Source organism: Ranitomeya variabilis, chromosome 2 (genome assembly GCF_051348905.1).
Source record: "Ranitomeya variabilis isolate aRanVar5 chromosome 2, aRanVar5.hap1, whole genome shotgun sequence".
Taxonomy (NCBI): Eukaryota; Metazoa; Chordata; class Amphibia; order Anura; family Dendrobatidae; genus Ranitomeya; species Ranitomeya variabilis.
This window is the reverse complement of record NC_135233.1, coordinates 184,926,616-184,952,158: the sequence shown is the minus strand read 5'-3', so window position 1 is coordinate 184,952,158 and position 25,543 is coordinate 184,926,616. Positions and strand designations below refer to the sequence as shown.

General features: G+C 46.8%; 1 protein-coding gene across 2 annotated transcripts in view; it reads left to right on the top strand.

Moving 5' to 3' along the window:
• Window positions 1-6,329: 6,329 nt before the first annotated feature.
• TULP4 (TUB like protein 4) overlaps window positions 6,330-25,543 on the top strand; it is a 411,660-nt gene continuing 392,446 nt past the window's right edge. Inside the window, exon 1 of one of the 2 annotated variants that reach the window (XM_077283286.1) lies at window positions 6,330-6,543. The gene's annotated coding sequence lies outside the window, so the exon portion shown is untranslated. Of the gene's footprint in view, window positions 6,652-25,543 lie in introns of both variants that reach the window. The other variant, XM_077283285.1, reaches the window with a different exon arrangement.

Sequence of the window (25,543 nt, the reverse complement as noted above, 5' to 3'; positions counted from 1 at the left end):
CGCCAAAGCACAACGCATCCGTCGTAAGATGGATGCGACGTGTGGCAATCCGTCGCAAATGCAAGTCAATGGACAAAAAACGCATCCTGCAAGCACTTTTGTCCAAAACGACGCATTGCGACGGAGGACAAAAAACGCCAGTGTGAATGTAGCCTTAGCAAACACCCAGAAGGGGAGGAGAGGAGACATCACACACGTCAGCAGACCCCGCCCATAATTACTGCAGTGCAGTAATGTGAGCTGGTTGTACACTAGGTTTTTGTCAAATTTCAGTAGCTGCTCTCCCTAGTGTTTAAAAGTGGAAATGCCAAACCTTTTAAAATTATTTTTCATATTTTACTAAATTATAAACAAATGATATAATTTCAAAAGAAAATGTAAACATTAATTCTTTACATTTTTTCAATTTCTGGAATGTTTTTTTTTTTTGCTGGCACCTTCCCTTTAACCCCTTCCCGACCTTTGCACGTAGGCGTCATGAAAACCGGTGCCAATCCGACCCATGACGCCTATGTGGCGTCATGGAATGATCGCGTCCCTGCAGATCGGGTGAAGGGGTTAACTCCTATTTTACCCGATCTGCAGGGAGAGGGGGAGTAGTACTTCAGCCCAGGGGGGGTGGCTTCACCCCCCCGTGGCTACGATCGCTCTGATTGGCTGTTGAAAGTGAAACTGCCAATCAGAGCGATTTGTAATATTTCACCTAAAAAACTGGTGAAATATTACAATCCAGCCATGGCCGATGCTGCAATACCATCGGCCATGGCTGGAAAACCTGAAGTGACCCCCCCCACCCCACCGATCGCCCCCCCAGTGCTCCGTTATGGGGTCCGGTCCCCTCCGTCCTGTGCTCCGCTCCCCCGTCCTCCTGCCCGCTCCCCCCCTGCTCCTATGTCACCCCCCGGTGCTCCGACGCCCCCCCCGTGCCCCGATCTCCCCCCCCTTATACTTACCTAGGCTCCCGGTGTCGGTCCGTCTCCTCGCTGGGCGCCGCCATCTTCCAAAATGGCGGGCGCATGCTCAGTGCGCCCGCCGAATCAGCCGGCTGGCTGATTCATTACAGGTACATTTTGATCGCTGTGGTAGGTTCTAACACAGCGATCAAAATAAAAAAATAATAAATAACCCCCCCCCCTTTATCACCCCCATAGGTAGGGACAATAATAAAATAAAGAAAATATTTTTTTTTCTTTTTCCACTAGGGTTAGGGTTAGAACTAGGGTTAGAACTAGGGGTAGGGTTAGGGTTACGGGTAGGGTTAGGGTTAGGGGTAGGGTTATGGCATGTGCACACAGAGCGGATCGGCCGCGGATCGGCCGCGGATCCGCAGCGGATGCACAGCGGATCCGCAGCGGATCCGCAGCGGATCGGCAGCGGATCCGCAGCGGATCGGCAGCGGATCCGCAGCGGATCGGCCGCGGATCCGCAGCGGATCGGCCGCGGATCCGCAGCGGATTGGCAGCGGATCCGCAGCGGATTGGCCGCGGATCCGCAGCGGATTGGCAGCGGATTGGCCGCGGATCCGCAGCGGATTGGCCGCTGCGAATTCGAAGCAGTTTTCCATCAGGTTTACAGTACCATGTACACCTAAGGAAAACCAAATCCGCTGTGCCCATGGTGCGGAAAATTCCGTGCAGAAACGCTGCATTGTATTTTCCGCAGCATGTCAATTCTTTGTGCGGATTCCGCAGCGTTTTACACCTGTTCCTCAATAGGAATCCGCAGGTGAAATCCGCACAAAAAAACACTGGAAATCTGCTGTAAATCCGCAGGTAAAACGCAGTGCCTTTTACCTGCAGATTTTTCAAAAATCGTGCGGAAAGATCTCACACGAATCCGCAACGTGGGCACATAGCCTTAGGGTTAGGGTTGGAATTAGAGTTAGGGTTGGAATTAGGGCTAGGGTTTGAAATAGGGTTAAGATTAGGCTTGTGGTTAGGGTTACGGATAGGGTTAGGGGTGTGTTGGGGTTACAGTTGTGGTTAGGGTTGGGATTAGGGTTACGGTTGGGATTAGGGTTAGGATTAGGGTTGGAATTAGGGTTACGGGTGTGTTGCGGTTAGGGTTGTGGTTAGGGGTGTGTTGGGGTTAGGGTTGTGATTAGGGTTATGGCTACAGTTGGGATTAGGATTAGGGGTGTGTTGGGGTTAGTGTTGAAGTTAGAATTGAGGGGTTTCCACTGTTTAGGCACATCAGGGGTCTCCAAACGCAACATGGCGCCACCATTGATTCCAGCCAATCTTGCGTTCAAAAAGTCAAATGGTGCTCCCGCCCTTCCAAGCCCCGACGTGCGCCCAAACAGTGGTTTACCCCCACATTTGGGGTACCAGCGTACTCAGGACAAACTGGGCAACAACTGTTGGGGTCCAATTTCTCCTGTTACCCTTGCAAAAATAAAAAATTACTTGCTAAAACATAATTTTTGAGGAAAGAACAATTATTTTTTATTTTCACGGCTCTGCGTTATAAACTTCTGTGAAGCACTTGGGGGTTGAAAGTGCTCACCACACATCTAGATAAGTTCCTTCGGGGGTCTAGTTTCCAAAATGGGGTCACTTGTGGGGTGTTTCTACTGTTTAGGCACATCAGGGGCTCTGCAAATGCAATGTGACGCCCGCAGACCATTCCATCAAAGTCTGCATTTCAAATGTCACTACTTCCCTTCCGAGCCCTGACGTGTGCCCAAACAGTGGTTTACCCCCACATATGGGGTATCAGCGTATTCACAACAAACTGGGCAACAAATATTGGGGTCCAAATTCTCCTGTTACCCTTGTGAAAATAAAAAATTGCTTGCTAAAACATCTTTTTTGAGGAAAGAAAAATGATTTTTTATTTTCACGGCTCTGCGTTGTAAACTTCTGTGAAGCACTTGGGGGTTGAACGTGCTCACCACACATCTAGATAAGTTCCTTGGGGGGTCTAGTTTCCAAAATGGGGTCACTTGTGGGGGGTTTCTACTGTTTAGGCATATCAGGGGCTCTGCAAACGTAACATGATGCCCGCAGACCATTCCATCAAAGTCTGCATTCCAAAACGTCACTACTTCCCTTCCGAGCCCCGGCATGTGCCCAAACAGTGGTTTACCCCCACATATGGGGTATCAGCGTACTCAGGAGAAACTGGACAACAACTTTTGGGGTCCAATTTCTCCTGTTACTCTTGCAAAAATAAAAAATTCTGGGCTAAAAAAATATTTTTGAGGAAAGGAAACACATTAATTATTTTCACGGCTCTGCGTTATAAACTTCTGTGAAGCACTTGGGGGTGCAAAGTGCTCACCACACATCTAGATAAGTTCCCTTGGGGGTCTAGTTTCCAAAATGGAGTCACTTGTGGGGAGTTCCTACTGTTTAGGCACATCAGGGACTCTGCAAACGCAACCTGATGCCCGCAGAGCATTCCATCAAAGTCTGCATTTCAAAACGTCACTACTTCCCTTCCGAACCCCGACGTGTGCCAAAACAGTGGTTTACCCCCACATATGCGGTATCAGCGTACTCAGGAGAAACTGGACAACAACTTTTGGGGTCCAATTTCTCCTGTTACTCTTGCAGAAATAAAAAAATTCTGGGCTAAAAAAATATTTTTGAGGAAAGGAAACACATTTTTTATTTTCACGGCTCTGCGTTATAAACTTCTGTGAAGCACTTGGGGGTTCAAAGTGCTCACTACACATCTAGATAAGTTCCCTTGGGGGTCTAGTTTCCAAAATGGAGTCAATTGTGGGGAGTTCCTACTGTTTAGGCACATCAGGGGCTCTGCAAATGCAACGTGACGCCCGCAGAGCATTCCATCAAAGTCTGCATTTCAAAACGTCACTACTTTCCTTCCGAACCCCGACGTGTGCCAAAACAGTGGTTTACCCCCACATATGGGGTATCAGCGTACTCAGGAGAAACTGGACAACAACTTTTGGGGTCCAATTTCTCCTGTTACCCTTGGGAAAATAAAAAATTGTGGGCTAAAAAATCATTTTTGAGAAAAGAAAAATTATTTTTTATTTTCATGGCTCTGCGTTATAAACTTCTGTGAAGCACTTGGGGGTTCAAAGTGCTCACCACACATCTAGATTAGTTCCTTGGGAGGTCTAGTTTCCAAAATGGGTTCACTTGTGCGGGAGCTCCAATGTTTAGGCACACAGGGGCTCTCCAAACGCGACATGGTGTCCGCTAATGATTGGAGCTAATTTTCCATTCAAAAAGCCAAATGGCGTGCCTTCCCTTCCGAGCCCTGCCGTGCGCCCAAACAGTGGTTTACCCCCACATATGGGGTATCATCGTACTCAGGACAAACTGGACAACAACATTTGGGGTCCAATTTCTCCTATTACCCTTGGGAAAATAAAAAATTCTGGGCTAAAAATCATTTTTGAGGAAAGAAAAATTATTTTTTTATTTTCACGGCTCTGCGTTATAAACTTCTGTGAAGCACCTGGGGGTTATAAGTGCTCACTATGCATCTAGATAAGTTCCTTGGGGGGTCTAGTTTCCAAAATGGGGTCACTTGTAGGGGAGCTCCAATGTTTAGGCACACAGGGGCTCTCCAAACGCGACATGATGTCCGCTAACGATTGGAGCTAATTTTCCATTCAAAAAGTCAAATGGCACGCCTCCCCTTCCGAGCCTTGCCGTGCACCCAAACAGTGGTTTACCCCCACATATGAGGTATCGGCATACTCAGGAGAAATTGCCCAACTAATTTTAGGATCCATTTTATCCTGTTGCCCATGTGAAAATGAAAGAATTGAGGCTAAAAGAAATTTTGTGTGAAAAAAAAGTACTTTTTCATTTTTGCGGATCAATTTGTGAAGCACCTGGGGGTTTAAAGTGCTCACTATGCCTCTAGATGAGTTCCTTGGGGGGTCTAGTTTCCAAAATGGAGTCACTTGTGGAGGAGCTCTAATGTTTAGGCACACAGGGGCTTTCCAAACGCGACATGGTGTCCGCTAACGATGGAGATAATTTTTCATTCAAAAAGTCAAATGGCGCTCCTTCCCTTCCGAGCCTTACCATGTGCCCAAACAGTGGTTTACCCCCACATGTGAGGTATTGGTGTACTCAGGAGAAATTGCCCAACAAAATTTAGGATCCATTTTATCCTGTTGCCCATGTGAAAATGAAAAAATTGAGGCTAAAATAATTTTTTTGTGAAAAAAAAGTACTTTTTCATTTTTACGGATCAATTTGTGAAGCACCTGGGGGTTTAAAGTGCTCACTATGCTTCTAGATAAGTTCCTTGGGGGGTCTAGTTTCCAAAATGGGGTCACTTGTGGGGGAGCTCCAATGTTTAGGCACATGGGGGCTCTCCAAACGCGACATGGTGTCCGCTAAAGATTGGAGCCAATTTTTCATTGAAAAAGTCAAATGGCGCTCCTTCCCTTCCGAGCCCTGCCGTGCGCCCAAACAGTGGTGTACCCCCACATATGAGGTATCAGCGTACTCAGGACAAATTGGACAACAACGTCCGTGGTCCAGTTTCTCCTTTTACCCTTGGGAAAATAAAAAAATTGTTGCTGAAAGATCATTTTTGTGACTAAAAAGTTAAATGTTCATTTTTTACTTCCATGTTTCTTGTGCTGCTGTGAAACACCTGAAGGGTTAATAAACTTCTTGAATGTGGTTTTGAGCACCTTGAGGGGTGCAGTTTTTAGAATGGTGTCACTTTTGGGTATTTTCAGCCATATAGAACCCTCAAACTGACTTCAAATGTGAGGTGGTCCCTAAAAAAAATGGTTTTGTAAATTTTGTTGTAAAAATGAGAAATCACTGGTCAAATTTTAACCCTTATAACTTCCTAGCAAAAAAAAAATTTGTTTCCAAAATTGTGCTGATGTAAAGTAGACATGTGGGAAATGTTATTTATTAACTATTTTGTGTCACATAACTCTCTGGTTTAACAGAATAAAAATTCAAAATGTGAAAATTGCGAAATTTTCAAAATTTTTGCCAAATTTCCACTTTTTTCACAAATAAACTCAGAAATTATCGACCTAAATTTACCACTAACATGAAGCCCAATATGTCACGAAAAAACAATCTCAGAATCGCTAGGATCCGTTGAAGCGTTCCTGAGTTATTACCTCATAAAGGGACACTGGTCAGAATTGCAAAAAACGGCCAGGTCATTAAGGCCAAAATAGGCTGGGTCATGAAGGGGTTAAGGTGCGTCACCCAGATGTAATGAAGGTTACCTGGTTAGGGGCCCACTCAGAAGCTCCCCCCCCCGAACCAAAACCCTAGCTACGCCTCTGCTGAGCTCTCATCGGTTGCCAGGGGCAACAAGGCCAGTTTTCATAGTCTTGTTAGAAATCCAAACTATTTAATGCAGAAGTGAATGTGAGCTGTTCGTTCATGTTTCCCTGTGGGAAGGTGACAGGGAGGCGAGTGCAGCCCTCCCAGCAGCGAGCTAGCGCCCAGCACAGCCATGACATCATGTCTCCCTGATGCCAGGCACTCGCGGCCACAAGAGGAGGCAGGGAACGTCGGGAAGTGACAGACAACCTGGAGCAAACGGGGGAGAGGGAGGCATGTCACGTGACAGGTATCACGTGGGTCTCGCGCTGGAGGAGGAGGTGAGGGGGGCGGCGGTAGAGCGATAGGCCCTGCATAGAGACTCCGGGCAGCGGAGGAGAGCGGCTCCTGCCCCGAGGTAAGCTGCGGCCGGGTCTGATTGCGCGGCTGCTCCTCCTGAGTAATGGGGCATTGGTGCAGTCAGTGAGCGGCTCCCCCAGCACCGCTGGGTGCAGCACCGGGGGCGGCGGGCAGGGGGCACAGGTCTCACAATGGCTTCTCCCTGCAGCTCCCCTGTGTGACGGGCAATGGTCCTGACAGACCCCACGTCCTTCTGGAATGTTACGCGGTTCTCTGGCGGCCACGAATTTTACCTCAGATCTCCATCCTTTAGAGTTGGCCGTTTTTTCTTTGTTCTTCGCTGCTCCTGAATACCTTGTTGCTTTTTACCATTGTAATTCAGTGATCTCCTTGTAAAATTGCATTAGTGTGAAGAATCAGGCAATCCCCAGGCTTTACTGGCTGGTTACATCCATTGTCCTTCCCAGTAGTGTGTGGAAATGACAGCAAGGGTTGGTTATTTGTAGTTGCGTCTTACAGTGACAAGTGTGCCAATATATAGTGTACCGGTCTGTATACAGTATGCGTACTGTCGTCTTACGGCCACGGGGTACATGGACCCGGATACTGTCGTCTTACGGCCACGGTGTACATTGTCCCGGATACTGTCGTCTTACGGCCACGGTGTACATGGTCCCGGATACTGTCGTCTTACAGCCACGGTGTACATGGACCCGGATACTGTCGTCTTACGGCCACGGTGTACATGGACCCGTATACTGTCGTCTTACGGCCACGGTGTACATGGACCCGTATACTGTCGTCTTACGGCCACGGTGTACATGGACCCGTATACTGTCGTCTTACGGCCACGGTGTACATGGACCCGTATACTGTTGTCTTACGGCCACGGTGTACATGGACCCGGATACTGTTGTCTTACGGCCACGGTGTACATGGACCCGTATACTGTCGTCTTACGGCCACGGTGTACATGGACCCGTATACTGTCGTCTTACGGCCACGGTGTACATGGACCCGTATACTGTCGTCTTACGGCCACGGTGTACATGGACCCGTATACTGTCGTCTTACGGCCACGGTGTACATGGACCCGTATACTGTCGTCTTACGGCCACGGTGTACATGGACCCGGATACTGTCGTCTTACGGCCACGGTGTACATGGACCCGTATACTGTCATCTTACGGCCACGGTGTACATGGACCCGGATACTGTCGTCTTACGGCCACGGTGTACATGGACCCGTATACTGTCGTCTTACGGCCACGGTGTACATGGACCCGTATACTGTCGTCTTACGGCCACGGTGTACATGGACCCGTGTACTGTCGTCTTACGGCCACGGTGTACATGGACCCGTGTACTGTCGTCTTACGGCCACGGTGTACATGGACCCGTGTACTGTCGTCTTACGGCCACGGTGTACATGGACCCGTATACTGTCGTCTTACGGCCACGGTGTACATGGACCCGGATACTGTCGTCTTACGGCCACGGTGTACATGGACCCGGATACTGTCGTCTTACGGCCACGGTGTACATGGACCCGGATACTGTCGTCTTACGGCCACGGTGTACATGGACATCGTGAACTTTCTACACATTGTCCTTATTAGAATAGTCTGTCATAAATTATATCATTAATGTTTTGGAGACAATAGATGACAAGGGGAACCTTGTGGTACACTTCTAGTAACCCAGGGAATCCTTAACAATGCCGTGCATGCACTGGTACTATGTCTACGAATGCCATGTCTGTGCTGTTTGATAATTTATATTAGACTTGTAGCATTTTTTTTTATTTTTTTTTAACAAAAATGCTTCCAATATAGTTAGTTGCACATACTATACAAATACTGCAGATTTTATGTGTGTATTTTGCTTCAAAAGTTCCCGAATGATTATTGTGTATAAATCATTAAGGCTGGGGTCACACTTGCGAGTTCAATGCGAGAAACTCGCGCATCAAGTCCCCGCACTGCTGCTGGCACTCGAGTGTGCGCCTCCATGTATTTCTATGCAGCTGCACGCTCTGGTCCCGAGTGCCGGAACTTGATGTGAGAGACTCACTTGAGTTTCACGCAGTGTGACCCCGGCCTATTTCTGACATTCAGCCATGGGCTTTTGATGGCCTGAACTGCTTGCACCTCCAGCATAGCAATACTTCCACCTAACCTGATCTGTCTGACAAGGTGAGACTCTTAAGCATGTGCTGTTGCTATGGCAACTGTACCGACCCATAGAGTAGCAGTCACTGCTCCAGTTCAAAATATTTGGACCCCTACATACCGTAATACTTCTCAGGTGTGGAACTGTTGTCATGGCAACTGTATCCCTCAATGCACAGGGGGTGTTTCATTTTATTATGGACAGAAATAAGAGCTGCACAATTGGAAACTAACAAAAAAGATAAGAGACATCCAGTTCTGCGAATTGTCCAACCACATTTTACTAGGCTATGATGCAAACATAATCAAGCTTTTGCTGTAAATAATGACAGTGAAAAGTTCTAGTCCATGTTTTCTTTAAGGTTAACGTGAAACACTTTTGCTCTGGAAATATTCAGTTTCAAAATGGTCTCCAAGTTTCTAGGAGCCCAGAATGTAGAAGGCTGGATCCAAGTGAGGTAATACAAGAGAAGAGCTTGCAATACCATAGTCACAGCTTAGATCAGCTATAGAGATATATGAGTGCACACCACTCTAATCTCCTAGTCTGGCATGATCTTTGTAGAGATGTCATGGGGTGGATTGCCGCTAGTGCAACCCCCTTGTATTAACCGTGGCCTTGAACAACTGATCACTGAGTTGGCTTGCTTATGTGACCACCCCTTTAAGTCCCCAAAATGCTATCAATAATTTGGAACTCATTTTTATAACAAACATTATGATTTTTTTAAATTATCTTTGTATTACTTGTATCACCTTATAAAGCACCACTCAAGCATTTATTTTTTTTTAGTGCTGGAGTAGCACTTTAAATCTACCGTATAAGCCGACCCCCCCTAATTTTGCCACAAAAAAATGAGAAAACTTATTGACTCGAGTATAAGCCTAGGGTGGAAAATGCAGCAGCTACCGGTGAATTTCAAAAATAAAAATAGATACTCCATACCGTTCATTATGGCCCCATAGATGCTCCACATAAAGCTGTGCCACATATAATGCTCTGCACCGTTCATTATGGCCCCATAGATGCTCCACATAAAGCTGTGCCATATATAATGCTCTGCACCTTTGATTATGGCCCCATAGATAGCTGTGCTATACAATGCTCTGCACCTTTGATTATGGCCCCATAGATAGCTGTGCTATACAATGCTCTGCACCTTTGATTATGGCCCCATAGATAGCTGTGCCATACCTGCCTGGGGCGCTGGAAGGTGAGAATATCACAATTATTATTATTTTTTTTTTAATTATTATTATTTATTATTATTTTTAACATTATATCTTTTTACTATTGATGCTGTATAGGCAGCATCAATAGTAAAAAGTGAAGCGGTGTTCAAATCCCGCCCCAATATCGCTGATTGCTCATGCCCGGCCGACCGTGACCAATCAACGACAGGCGCAGTTCGGCCGCTAATTGGCGCGGGATTTAAACCACGCTTCGCTGATTGGTCGCTCACTGTGTTTACCGTATATACTCGAGTATAAGCCGAGACCCCTAATTTCGCCACAATAAACTGGGAAAACTTAATGACTCGAATATAAGCCTAGGGTGGAAAATGCAGCAGCTACCGGTAAAGGTCAAAAATAAAAATAGATACCAATAAAAGTAAAATTAATTGAGACATCAGTCCGTTAAGTGTTTTTGAATATCCATATTGAATCAGGAGCCCCATATAATGCTCCATACAAAACATGCCCCATATAATGCTCCATACAGTTTATGATGGGCCCCATAAGATGCTCCATATTAAAATATGCCCCATATAATGCTGCACAAATGTTGATTATGACCCCATAAGATGCTCCATAGACACATTTGCCCCATACAATGCTGCACAAATGCTGATCATTGCCCCATAAGATGCTCCATAGAGATATTTGCCCCCATATAATTCTGCAGAAACGTTGATTATGGCCACATAAGATGCTCCATAGACTATTATACTCCATATAATGCTGCACAAATGCGGAGTATGCCCCCATATAACGCTGCACATGGCCCCATAAGATGCTCCATAGAGATATTTGCCCCATATGCTGTTGCTGCGATAAAAAAAAATAAAAAATCACATGCTCACCTCTCGTCGCTTAGGCCCCCGTCACTTGCTATACTCACCTTTCCCGTTCCACCGCTGAGCGCCGCTGTGTCTTCCGGCTCCTCTGCGCTGACTGTTCAGGCAGAGGGCGGCGCTCACACTAATTGCGTCATCGCTGTCATGTCGGACGCTGTTCAGACCAGGTCGTCCGACAGACAGCGGTAATTCCGCTTTTGACCACTATTTACTCATTGGCGTCTGCTAGATTTTGTCTAGCTGTTCTGGGGTTAATTTACCTGATCCTCGGATTGGAAGCTGGTCCATTTCCATGGCCTATAATAGTTCTCCTGATCATTGGGCGTCGCCGATTATAGCTTCTGTCTTGCGTTATCATCTCGGTCTGGAGTGGAGAGCTGGTGGTTGGAGATTCGTTGCTGGTGGTGTATATTCCTTCGTCTTATTTACTCCTTCCTATATTTGTGTTTATTTTGCCCTGCACATTTATAGTGTATTCCTGAGTGTCTGCGGCGTGGTGTATATTTTCCGTGGGTGGAGGTTTCAGCCTAGGGCTGAGCTCAGGAGTTAGGGTGAGGTTCGAGGCCTGAACATGCACACCATCAGTGTAAACTTCAGGTAGAGGGTCAGTCAGGATTTCCCTAGTCTTAGGGAAATTGCAGGAGCCCGGGTTATTAGCTCTCGCTCACCTAGTCTCTCACTGACATTATAATCGGCCCAACAACAACAAAAAAAAGGGGTTTCTTTTTTTTTTGTTTTGTCATGGATCCCATGACTTCCATAACCCGCCAGTTGGAGGTGCTGTCCCTACAGGTCACTGAGTTGAGGGGGGCAGTGCAGCAACAGGGACTAGCAGTGTCCAATGGGCAAGCTGGAGCGACAGGAAGAGTTACTGAGCCTAATTTTCCGTTGCCTGAAAAATTTGCTGGGGAGCGCAGTAAATTTGTTTCTTTTTGTGAAGCTTGCAAACTATATTTCCGTATGCGCCTGATATCTTCGGGTAATGAGGCTCAGCGTGTGGGCCTGGTGTTGTCATTGTTAAGTGGGGATCCCCAAGCATGGGCATTTTCTTTGCCATCTGATTCTGCGGCATTTGTCTCTGTGGAGAGTTTTTTTTCTTCTCTTGGGAAAATCTACGATGAACCTGACAGAATGGCTCTGGCAGAATCTAAGATACGCTCTGTTCGCCAGGGGGAGCGAGTTGCAGAGGACTGTTCTGAATTTCGTCGCTGGGCGATCGATACCCAATGGAATGATGCAGCATTGCGGAGTCAGTTTATACATGGGATTTCTGGAAGGGTTATAAAAGCCCTTCTGATGTACGAGACTCCTACTTCTCTAGATTCCGCTATGAGTCTGGTGGTCCGCATTGATCGCTGTTTTCGTCAGGGGGAGCATGAGACACCGCCTATGGGAGAGGGTTTAGGTTCACGTGAGGTTGCTGCAGGTGAGCCCACGGAGCCTATGCAAATCGCAGGGGTGTCACATGTCAAGCATCGAGCCCCTGAGCTCAGGAAGCAGGGAGCCTGTTTTTACTGTGGTAAAACTGGTCATTTTATTAACATCTGTCCTCTGCTGCCTAAGAAAAACGCAACGGCGGAAAACTTCTGAGCTCAGAGGGTGTGGAGGAGACCAGTCTGAGCTTATGTTTATCCTCCATGGTGGTTTCTCAGTGCATGCTCCCTGCTAAGCTTTTTGTTGCTGGCAGTGAGCTGCCAATTACTGTTTTTATGGATAGTGGTTCAGCCACAAATCTCATTGATGAGGGGTTTGCGCGCACAGCAGGTTTTAGGATTGAAAAACTGTCTCATCCTATCCGCGTGGTCACCATCAATGCTGCTCCTCTCTCTCAGGGGGAGATTACTGAATTTGTGGCTGAGGTGAAACTCCACATTGGAGTTCTACATTCTGAGCGGGTTACATGTAAGGTGCTGAGGAATCTTCCTGCTCAGGTGGTTTTGGGTTTTCCTTGGTTGTCTATGCACAACCCGGTAATTGACTGGAAAACTCAGGACATAATTCGGTGGAGCGAGTTCTGCCAGGAGAATTGCCTGGCCACATGTGTGGCTGCGGTGACTTCAAGCGTTCCGGAGTCACTTCAGGATTTTGTGGATGTGTTCTCTGAGAAGGGTTGTTCAGAGCTGCCGCCACATCGTCCTTATGACTGTTCTATCAGGTTTAAACCAGGGGCTAAATTACCTAAAGCACAGATGTTTAACATCTCCAGTCCAGAGAGACAAGTGTTAAAAGATTACATTTCGGAAAGCTGGAGCAAAGGGCACATCAGGCTGTCATCCTCGCCGGTGGCAGCAGGGTTCTTCTTCGTGAAGAAGAAAGATGGCGGATTACGCTCGTGTTTGGATTTCAGGGAGTTGAACCAGATTACGGTTCGTGATCCATATCCTATGCCTCTGATACCAGATTTGTTCAACCAGGTGGCAGGTGCTAAGTGGTTCACCAAGCTTGACCTCAGGGGGGCGTACAACCTCATAAGAGTCCGTCAATGTGATGAGTGGAAGACGGCTTTTAACCCCTTCACCCCCGGAGCTTTTTCCGTTTTTCAGTTTTCGTTTTTCGCTCCCCTCCTTCCCAGAGCCATAACTTTTTTATTTTTCCGTCAATTTGGCCATGTGCTTATTTTTTGCGGGACGAGTTGTACTTTTGAACGACATCATTGGTTTTAGCATGTCGTGTACTAGAAAACGGGAAAAAAATTCCAAGTGCAGTGAAATTGCAAAAAAAGTGCAATCCCACACTTGTTTTTTGCTTGCCTATTTTGCTAGGTTCACTAAATGCTAAAACTGACCTGCCATTATGATTCTCCAGGTCACTACGAGTTCATAGACACCTAACATGACTAGGTTATTTTTCACCTAAGTGGTGAAAAAAAATTCCAAACTTTACAAAAAACAAAACAAAACAAAATTGCGCCATTTTCCGATACTCGTAGCGTCTCCATTTTTCGTGATCTGGGGTCAGGTGAGGGCTTATTTTTTGCGTGCCGAGTTGGCGTTTTTAATGATAGCATTTTGGTGTAGATACGTTCTTTTGATCGCCCGTTATTGCATTTTAATGCAATGTCGTGGCGACCAAAAAAACGTAAATCTGGCGTTTCGAATTTTTTTCTCATTACGCCATTTAGCGATCAGGTTAATGCTTTTTTTTTATTGATAGATTGGGCGATTCTGAACGCGGCGATACCAAATATGTGTAGGTTGGGTTTTTTTTTTTATTGATTTATTTTGATTGGGGCGAAAGGGGGGTGATTTAAACTTTTATATTTTTTTTATTTTTTTCACATTTTTAAAAACTTTTTTTTTTAACTTTTGCCATGCTTCTATAGCCTCCATGGGAGGCTAGAAGCAGGCACAGCCCGATCGGCTCTGCTACATAACAGCGATCATCAGATCGCTGTTATGTAGCTAAAATGCAGGTGTGCTGTGAGCGCCGACCACAGGGGGGCGCTCACAGCCACCGGCAATCAGTAACCATAGAGGTCTCAAGGACCTCTATGGTTACAATGGAGGAGCATCGCCGACACCCGATCATGTGACGGGGGTCGGCGATGCGCTCATTTCCGGCCGGATGCGGTAGTTAAATGCCGCTGTCTGCGTTTGACAGCGGCATTTAACTAGTTAATAGCGGCGGGTGATCGCGATTTCACCCGCCGCTATTGCGCGCACATGTCAGCTGTAAAAAACAGCTGACATGTCGCGACTTTGATGTGCGCTCACCGCCGGAGCGCACATCAAAGCGGGGGTCCCGACATGTGACGTACTATTCCGTCACATGTCGGGAAGGGGTTAATACCCCTGAGGGTCATTTTGAAAATTTGGTGATGCCGTTTGGATTGACTAACGCACCTGCAGTGTTCCAACATTTCATCAATGATGTGTTCTCGCATGTTTTGGGGAAATTCGTTATCGTGTACCTAGATGACATTCTCATATATTCTTGCGACCGTGATGCTCATTTAGATCATGTCAGGCAGGTGTTACAGCTTCAGAGAGAATAAGCTGTATGCTAAACTTGAGAAATGTGTATTTTCTGTTCAAGAGTTGCCGTTCTTGGGTTATATTGTGTCTGCTTCTGGTTTTAAAATGGACGCCGCTAAGGTGCAGGCGGTGCTGCATTGGGAACGTCCTGATAACCTGAAAGCACTTCAGCGGTTCCTTGGGTTTTCTAACTACTAAAGGAAATTTATCAAGGATTTTTCCATCATTGCTAAACCGCTAACTGACATGACTAAAAAGGGTACCAATTTCTCTGGCCTGAGGCTGCTGTGCGCGCATTTGAATTTCTTAAGAACAGTTTTGTTTCAGCCCACATTCTTGTGCAGCCAGACGTATCTAAACCCTTTGTTGTGGAAGTCGATGCGTCTGAGGTTGCTGTGGGGGCGGTACTATCTCAAGGCTCATCTTTTGAGTGGTTTACGTCCGTGCGCCTATTTCTCCAAGAAACTGTCATCCGCCGAACGTAACTACGATATCGGCAACAGGGAGTTGTTGGCCTTTGAGGAATGGCGACACTTCTTGGAGGGGTTGGTCCATCAGGTAACTGTTATTACCGATCATAAGAATCTGCTGTATTTGGAGTCAGCCAAGCGTCTGTCCCCCAGGCAGGCTCGCTGGGCATTGTTTTTCACGCGGTTCAACTTTGTGGTCACTTGCAGACCGGGGTCTAAATACACTAAGGCGGATGCTCTGTCCAGGTGTTTTCCGGGGGGAGAACCTCGGGAGGATCCAGTACCCATCCTCCAAAAGGGTGTTGTGGTTTCGGCTCTCACTACCGAGGTTGAGGCTGAGATTGCCGAGGCTCAGGAGGAGGTACCATCTGAGCTTCCCGTCAACAAATCTTTTGTTCCGCTTCATCTCCGCCTAAAGGTTTTGGCGGAGCATCATGATGCCGTCCTGGCTGGTCACCCAGGGGTTAGAGGTACCTTGGAGTTGGTGTCACGTCGGTTTTGGTGGCCCAAGATCCGACAGGACGTGGTCTCATACGTGTCAGCTTGTGCCACGTGCGCTAGGGCTAAGACGCCCCGCTCCCGTCCTGTTGGCACACTACATCCTCTTGAGGTATCTAGTAAGCCATGGACGGAACTCTCCATGGATTTCATCACTGATTTGCCCTCATCAGCTGGAAACACGGTCATCTTGGTGATTGTTGATCGTTTTTCTAAAATGTCGCACTTTGTGTCTTTGCCTGCCTTGCCTAACGCTAAGACTCTGGCTCAGGTATTTGTGCAGGAGGTGGTCAGACTTCATAGGGTTCCGTCTGACATCGTGTCTGATAGGGGGTCTCAGTTTGTTGGAAAATTTTGGAGAGCGTTTTGCTCACTGCTGGGAATCAAGTTATCTCATTCTTCGGCGTTTCATCTTCAGTCAAATTTTCAGACTGAGCGTATGAACCAAAATTTGGAACAGTACTTACGCTGCTTTGTCTCTGATAACCAGGAGGAGTGGTCTACCTTTCTTCCTTTGGCTGACTTTGCCATCAATAATCACCGCCAGGAGTCGTCTGGGGAGTCTCCGTTTTTTTATTTACGGGCTACATCCTCAATTTTGTACCTTGAGTCAGAGGGGCTCTTCCGGCGTTCCGGAGGAGGACCAGTTAGGAACGCAATTGTCATCAGTCTGGAGGAGAGTTAAACAGCGCCTGTTGAGTGTGGGTGCTAGGTACAAATGTGTGGCTGACAGTAGGCGTGTGCCAGGTCCGGACCTGAGTGTGGATGACTGGGTGTGGTTATCCACAAAAAAACATAAGACTCAAGATACCGTCCTTTTAAATTGGGTCAACGGTTTATTGGTCCATTTAGGGTCACCGCCGTCATTAACCCAGTTGCGTACCGATTGGAGCTCCCTACGGTGTATAAGATACACAACGTGTTCCTCAGGTCTCTTCTAAAGAAGGTGGTGGGTTCTGTGGACGCGGCGCCTATGCCACCTCCAGTCTTGGTGAATGGTAATTTGGAGTTTGAAGTCTCCAAGGTGGTTGACTCTCGTGTAGTGCGTCACACTTTACAGTACTTGGTACACTGGCGTGGTTATGGGCCTGAGGAGAGGTCCTGGGTACCAGCCTCGGACGTTCATGCTGACCGGCTGGTCAGGTTGTTTCACCACCGTCATCCGGACAAGCCGGGTCCTATAAGCCGTGAGGGCCCTGGGGTCCCTCGTAGAAGGCGGGGTACTGTCATGTCAGACGCTTTTCAGACTAGGTCGTCCGACAGACAGCGGTAATTCCGCTTTTGACCACTATTTACTCATTGGCGTCTGCTAGATTTTGTCTAGCTGTTCTGGGGTTAATTTACCTGATCCTCGGATTGGAAGCTGGGCCATTTCCATGGCCTTTAAATAGTTCTCCTGATCATTGGGCATCGCCGATTATAGCTTCTGTCTTGTGCGTTGTTATCTCGGTCTGGAGTGGAGAGCTGGTGGTTGGAGATTCGTTGCTGGTGGTGTATATTCCTTCGTCTTATTTACTCCTTCCTATATTTGTGTTTATTTTGCCCTGCACATTTATAGTGTATTCCTGAGTGTCTGCGGCGTGGTGTATATTTTCCTTTATCCTTGTCTGTGCTAACTGTGGGTATTTAAGTATTACCTCTTCACTGGGTGGTGGGTGGAGGTTTCAGCCTAGGGCTGAGCTCAGGAGTTAGGGTGAGGTTCGAGGCCTGAACATGCACACCATCAGTGTAAACTTCAGGTAGAGGGTCAGTCAGGATTTCCCTAGTCTTAGGGAAATTGCAGGAGCCCGGGTTATTAGCTCTCGCTCACCTAGTCTCTCCCTGACAATCGCGCACTAATTGCGTCATCGCGCCCTCTGACCTGAGCATCACTGCAGAGGACACGGAAGATGGAGTGGCGCCGAAGGTGGAACGGGGGACAGGTGATTATCGCGCACTGCCCCCGTCATACTCACCTGCTCCTGGCTCGGTCCCTGCACGTCCCTGGTTCTCTAGGATGAATATGTGGCTCCACCCCTATGGGAGAGGAGTCGGGTCCATATTCATTACTGTAATGAGCGGTACCATGTGACCGCTCAATACAGGAAGATGCTGTCAGCGCTCGGAGAACCAGGGACCTGCAGGGACCGCGCCAGGAGCAGGTGAGTATGATTAGACAGCTGCTGCTCCCCCTCCCCTGCCGACCCCTGGGAATGACTCAAGTATAAGCCGAGAGGGGCAATTTCAGCCTAAAAAAATGGGCTGAAATTCTCGGCTTATACTCGAGTATATACAGTAAATCCCGCGCCAATGTCGCTGATTGGTTACAGCCTGCCGCGACCAATCAGCGAAGCGTGGTTCAAATCCCACGCCAGACTGCGCCTTTCGCTGATTGGTCGTGCCCAGCCGGCCACGACCAATCAGCGACACGGGATTTCCGTGACAGACAAACAGACGGAAGTGGACCTTAGACGAATATGAATATATATATATATATATATATATATATATATATATATATATATATATATATATATATATATATATATATATATATATATATATATATATATATATATATAATATATATTTTATAGGGGAATCCACGCCATTTTTTTCATTTGCTTTATTTATAGCGCAGGCAGCGGCTGATGAATTCCCCCATCAGCCGCTCCTGCTGTCACTGTTATTAGCAGCAGGGGTAGCCTGATGGGAGTAATAGTCTCATCAGCCTCTCCTGCTGTCACTGTTATTATATAATAATCCGAAAAAAGGAGTCATAGAGTTGTCATTAGAGGTACAAAAAAGTAACATGTTTATTAACAACCATTAATCTAAAATGCCAATAGTAAGATACATACTCAGGGTCAAAACAAAATAATGCTGTGAATCATGGAAACAGGTAACAATAATCCACAGTGCACACCTCCAGTATACGCCTAGCGAGCCCAGGTAAAAACAGTAGGTAAGTGGCAATACCAACTTACTAATCCCACCCAAAACACATGTACGGTGAAGGACTATCAGTATGTACAAAACCGGGCCTCACCCATATTAGACGTGGTGTGTACCAGTGGAGATCGCCAGCCCCTACGCGCGTTTCGCGTAGGCTTCTTCTGGGGGCTACGCGAAACGCGCGTAGGGGCTGGCGATCTCCACTGGTACACACCACGTCTAATATGGGTGAGGCCCGGTTTTGTACATACTGATAGTCCTTCACCGTACATGTGTTTTGGGTGGGATTAGTAAGTTGGTATTGCCACTTACCTACTGTTTTTACCTGGGCTCGCTAGGCGTATACTGGAGGTGTGCACTGTGGATTATTGTTACCTGTTTCCATGATTCACAGCATTATTTTGTTTTGACCCTGAGTATGTATCTTACTATTGGCATTTTAGATTAATGGTTGTTAATAAACATGTTACTTTTTTGTACCTCTAATGACAACTCTATGACTCCTTTTTTCGGATTATTATATATATTGTTGGGGAGTTTTTGTTTTGTCCATCCTTGGACTTATATGTGGCTGAGTTCTAATTTTCTATGTCACTGTTATTAGCAGCAGGGGTAGCCTGATGGGAGTAATAGTCTCATCAGCCTCTCCTGCTGTCACTGTTATTAGCAGCAGGGGTAGCCTGATGGGAGTAATAGTCCCATCAGCTGCTGCCTGTTGTCTCTTTTACCACTTAAATGTATCTCATTCTCCCGTGCTCCCGCCGATTGCTGGCAGAGCAAGAGAGAATGATGAGAGGTGTGTTCAGCGCTGGGTAACAGCGCTTACTGTAACACTTCTTCCCTGGTGCCGATACGTGTCACATGGATGACATCCATGTGTGTTATGCATATGCGCGTGTGCGGAACGTTTTATGGCCCATGCTGACATTAAAAAATGGACATGTCAGCGTGTTTTGTCCATGGACACACGGTTTGTGGAAACACTGACATGTGCACAGACCCATTCACTTGAATAGGCAAATAGCGCTCCTTTCCTCCCGAGTCTCTCCATATAGCTAAGTAGTACTGTACAGCCACATATGGGGTATTGCTACGTTCAGTAGAAATTGGGAGACAAATTATGGTGCCATTTTTACCCACTTCTTGTGTGAAAATGTAAAATCTTTACATTAATTTGGGTGGTAAAAATGTAGTTATTTTGTCTTCACTGCCCAATGGTATAAAATTCTGTGACACACCCATGGTGTCAATATGATCACTGTAAGAACCCTGCTGGTATCACTGCATGGCCTTCCATCCCCCACCTGCCTGTTACATCAACTCACCCAGCGCCATGCTGTGGGATCTGTCTGCTGCCAGCTCCATGCTGTGTTCTCCATGGCCGCTTACTCTGTGTACACTTCCTGGCTGTGTGCATAAGGGGGCGGCGCCAGCAACTCCGTATTCTTTTTGAGACTGTGTTCACCTCCCTAAGGTGTCCCTGGCCAATAGCCTAGAGGCTTCTGATACTTAAGGCTATGTGCACACGTAGGAAATGTGGTGCAGAATTTTCTGCACTAAATCTGCATCTCCTGGCAGAATCCGCAGGTGCAGATTTTCTGCAGTTTTTGTGCCGTTTTTACCACTGCGGTTTTTTATCATGGAGGGGTGCAGAAACTCTGCAGCCTCTTCTTCTGTCAGCGGTCACCGTTACCCTCATTAGAGGAATGAATATGCTGCTCCGCCCCTATGGGAGTGGAGTCCATATTCATAACTTTAATGAGCGGTCCCACGTGACTGCTGAACAGGGGAAGAGCTGCAGCACCAAAGACCGTGGGACTGGCAGGGGGAGCGCCAGGAGCGCCGGGACTAGGTGAGTATGCGACAGTCCTCTCTAACCCTCACCCGCCGACCCCACTGCCGATCATGTATAAGCCGAGAGGGGCACTTTCAGCCCAAAAATTTGGGCTGAAAATCTCGGCTTATACTCGAGTATGTACGGTATATTCGCGCTGGAAAAAGACATAGCATGGGAAGCTCAATTAGATGCTCAGACTCATGCAATATGACCACAGTAGGCAATGAACTGATTATGTAGATGAGCTCCAATGTTCGTGCCTAGTAAATAGGGTAAATGTGTCCTGCGAATAGTCTGATATAACTGCCATATATACTCGAGTATAAGCCGACCCCCCCCCCCTAATTTTGCAACAAAAAACTGGGAAAACTTAATGACTTGAGTATAAGCCTAGGGTGGAAAATGCAGCAGCTACCGGTAAATGTCAAAAATAAAAATAGATACCAATAAAAGTAAAATTAATTGAGATATCAGGATAAGTGTTTTTGAATATCCATATTGAATCAGGAGCCCCATATAATGCTCCATGCAGTTCATGATGGGCCCCATAAAATGCTCCATACAAAATACGCCCCCATATAATGCTCCATACAGTTCTTTATGGCCCCATAAGATGCTCCATATACAAATATGCCCCATATAATGCATGCAGTTCTTTATGGCCCCATATAATGCGCCATGCAGTTCATTATGGCCCCATAGATGCCCCATATAATCTTCCATGCAGTTCATTATGGCCCCATATAATGCTCCATGCAGTTCTTTATGGCTCCATATAATGCTCCATGCAGTTCATTATGGCCCCATAGATGCTCCATATAACATTGTGCCACATGTAATGCTGCTGCACTTAAAAAAAAAAAAACAAAAACAAAAAAAAAACAAACCACAAAACATACTCACCTCTCTTGCTGCTCGCTGCTCCTTAGCATCCTGTCTCTCCGCAGAGGGCGGCGCGCACACTAATACGTCATCGCGCCCTCTGACCTGACCAGTCAGTGCAGAGGACGCGGAAGACATAGCGTCGCTGGAATGCGGAAAGATGATTATGAATTACTCACCTTCTCCTGACGCGGTCCCTGCATGTCCCACGGTCTTCGGACACGGCAGCTTCTTCCTCTAGTGAGCGGTCACACGGTACCGCTCATTACAGTAATGACTATGCGGCTCCACCCCTATGGAAGTAGAGTCCATATTCATTATTTTAATGAGCGGTACCAGTGACCGCTGAACAGGGGAAGAAGCTGCCGCGCCCGAAAGCCGTGGGACATGCAGGGACCGCGTCAGGAGCGCCGGGAGCAGGTGAGTATTTGACAGTCATCGCTCCCACTGACCCGCCGACCATGACTTGAGTATAAGCCGAGAGGGGCACTTTCAGCCCATTTTTTTGGGGCTGAAAATCTCGGCTTATACGCTAGTGTATATACGGAACTCAAACAAGGAATACGCACCACCAAGAACCATAAGTTAAAAAGTATACAACTTTATTAAGAGACAAATATGTAAAATTACAAGGAATGTAACAGGGGTTTAGCCAAAACATGTGGAGAAACACAGGGAAACCAGGCAACAAGCAGGTATGTATCTTACAGATTAATAAAGTTGCTCCAAAGTGTGTCAATTCATAAATATACAACCCAGAATCTAGGTGCACACCACGGAAACAACCAAGGGCATCAGAGGGGCTGTAAACCTCCTCTGAAATCGCCACCAAAAGGTTTAAAGTTAGGATCAACCAGTCATGCTGTATTACCTGATGAAGTCTGGAGCCCTGTGTAGCCCACCGTCCCCTATGCGCGTTTCAGCGCTCTAGCCTTCTTCCGGGGGAGTGGCTTCGAGATTGAATGGGCTGTCTTAAAAAGGGCGGACTGGCCAATCAAAAAAACTCCCCTAGTATCCTGCTTTAAGCGGCGCATGAAGCGCCGACATATCAGGGAGTCAGCGTCACCGAGGACGTCAGCAGGCAGGGCGGACCGAACCCTAGGCTCCGCCCACATAATACCTCTGCGTACCCCCAGGACCCGGACATCACCCGAACCAAGGAGACATCGTCGGCGGCGCCGACCACCCTGAAGTCAGTACGCATGCGCACAAGCAGGAGGGACCGCATATATAATATATAGAGGGACCGCATATACAATATAGAGACGTGAATAAATAAGGGCAAGAATAATTAAACCTGCCTAATGAGACAACAATATATAAAGTGCATAGACAAAATGTGATGAAAAGTGCCAAGTGAACAGACCTAAATATTAAATACACCGCCGGAACAAGGCAAATACAAACATATATATTAAAAAATTACAATAATATTAGCATATCAATCTAAAAAGTGGCAAAAACGAGTGAAAGTGTCCAATGTGATAATATTCATCAATCCAACAAGGAGATCCGTATCAATCCAACAAGGAGATCCGTATTCATAGCGATATGTCCCAAAGATCATAATTGCAATAAGAGGAAGGAAGAGACCAGCCCACCATACATAGATAATATACACCTAAAATATATATAAAAAATTACAACATGAATAAACAACACATAAAATTGGAAGAACACAAAATTAAAACATAGGCAAGGGTGAAATTCATAAAAAGGGAACATAACTTAGAATTTCATTAAGGCCATGGGGGTGTACAGTACGAAGTTTCCATATCCAAAAAGCCTCCCTTTGTGCCAAAAGGCGGCCCAAATTACCCCCACGAGCGTTTGGAACAATACAATCAATTCCTTTGACCTTAAAACCTGCTGGATCGCAGGCATGAAAGGCCTTAAAATGGCGTGGGATAGTCTTAAGGGACTCTATATTGTCCTCCTCAGCGGCCGCTATAATGCCCCGAACGTGCTCATGCGTGCGGATTTTCAGGGCCCGTGTGGTGAGACCTACATATGCCTTATCACAAGGACACGAAGCATAATACACTACCGTCGTTGTTGAACATGTGATGGTTTGCGTGATGGTGAATTTGCGACCATCTGAGGAAAAAAAGTCCCTGGCATGACTGATATTAGGGCACGCCACACACTTGCCACAAGGTTTGCACCCCCAAGGCACAGTGTGAGGTGGCCGACCAGATGAAAACAAAGGGGGAGGGGCCTGAGGTCTGAAATAGCTTCTAACCAGGTGATCACCTAAATTACGTGATCGCCTAGCTGTCACCGAGGGTCGGTTGGGTAAGTATTGCTTCAATACAGGGTCAGCGAGAAGTACTGGCCAATATTTGGCCAACACATCCCGCATACTGTTCCATTGTGAATGGTATTGCGTAATTAATCTTACCTGGGAATTATCCTTAACCTTCATTGTTGAATAGAGAAGCTGATGTCTTTTAGTGTTCCTGGCCCGGTTATATGCTCTTTTCAAGGACCTTTTACTATAACCTCTGTTCAAAAAACGATTTGTCATGTCCTTAGCTTGAACCTCAAAGTCTTCATCTGATGAGCAGATCCTTCTAATTCTAAGAAACTGGCCAGTTGGAACAGAATTAATTACATGGGGGGGGGGGATGGGATGATGACGCATGTAAGACAGAATTAACTGCCGTGTCCTTACGGAAGGCATCGGTGATCAAAATTCCGTCCACGCCTCTCCTCACGGTGACGTCTAAAAAATCAATCATATTCAAATCAAATTTAAATGTCAAACGTATATTTAAATCATTTTTGTTTAAATCTGCAACAAAATTTTGTAACTCAAACGATGACCCCCGCCAGATCAGGAATATGTCATCAATGAAGCAGGCCCAGAAAATGACCTGCTCCATTGATGTACCCCGATCCGACGAGAATAGGTCCTTCTCCCACAGCCCCAGGAAGAGAAGAGATTTGCAGTTCATTATGGCGCCATATAATGCTCCATGCAGTTCTTTATGGCCCCATATAACATTGTGCCACATGTAATGCTGCTGCACTTAAAAAAAAACAAAACAAAACACAAAACATACTCACCTCTCTTGCTGCTCGCTGCTCCTTAGCATCCCGTCTCTCCGCAGAGGGCGGCGCGCACACTAATACGTCATCGCGCCCTCTGACCTGACCAGTCAGTGCAGAGGACGCGGAAGACAGAGAGTCGATGGAATGCGGAAAGGTGAATATGAAATACTCACCTGCTCCTGACGCGGTCCCTGCATGTCCCACGGTCTTCGGGCACGGCAGCTTCTTCCTCTAGTGAGCGGTCACACGGTACCGCTCATTACAGTAATGACTATGCGGCTCCACCCCTATGGAAGTAGAGTCCATATTCATTACTTTAATGAGCGGTACCAGTGACCGCTGAACAGGGGAAGAAGCTGCCGCGCCTGAAAACCGTGGGACATGTGGGGACCGCGTCAGGAGCGCCAGGAGCAGGTGAGTATTTGACAGTCATCGCTCCCCCTGACCCGCCGACCATGACTTGAGTATAAGCCGAGAGGGGCACTTTCAGCCCATTTTTTTGGGGCTGAAAATCTCGGCTTATACGCTAGTGTATATACGGGTACATTAAATGTAAAGCCAAAGGTTACGTGATCTTAAGTAGAGTGAGACATACTGGTCTCTTACCGTTTAAAAAAAAGTACACAATCCGGGATGTCCTTTAAGGATGGCGAGATGAAGTAAGCAGAAAGTTCTGTAGAGCGATATCTGAGAGCTGTCCCGGCGGTGACAGCTGCTCCATGAAGTTTCTCCAGTACACAGCGGGATTCCAGATCCTGGTAACCAGACGCCGCGTGGTACGAGAGCGGTGAGTGTGGCTGGTCTGGAGGACCTGTGTGACGCGGTGAATCACGTGGTGCCCTCGTGACTGGAGTTACATAGAATAGAATTAGAATTTCGGCATACCTTCATTCCGACACCTCCCAGAAGGTCATCTGAAGAACAACTAGCTATAGAATCAGAAGTTTAAGGTCTAGTCAAAAAACAGGTTTTGGTGAACGTGCCAATGGAGTCAAAAGAAGGGGATTTTACTCCTCCCTTTTCTTAATAAAAACACAAAAAATGGGACTGTA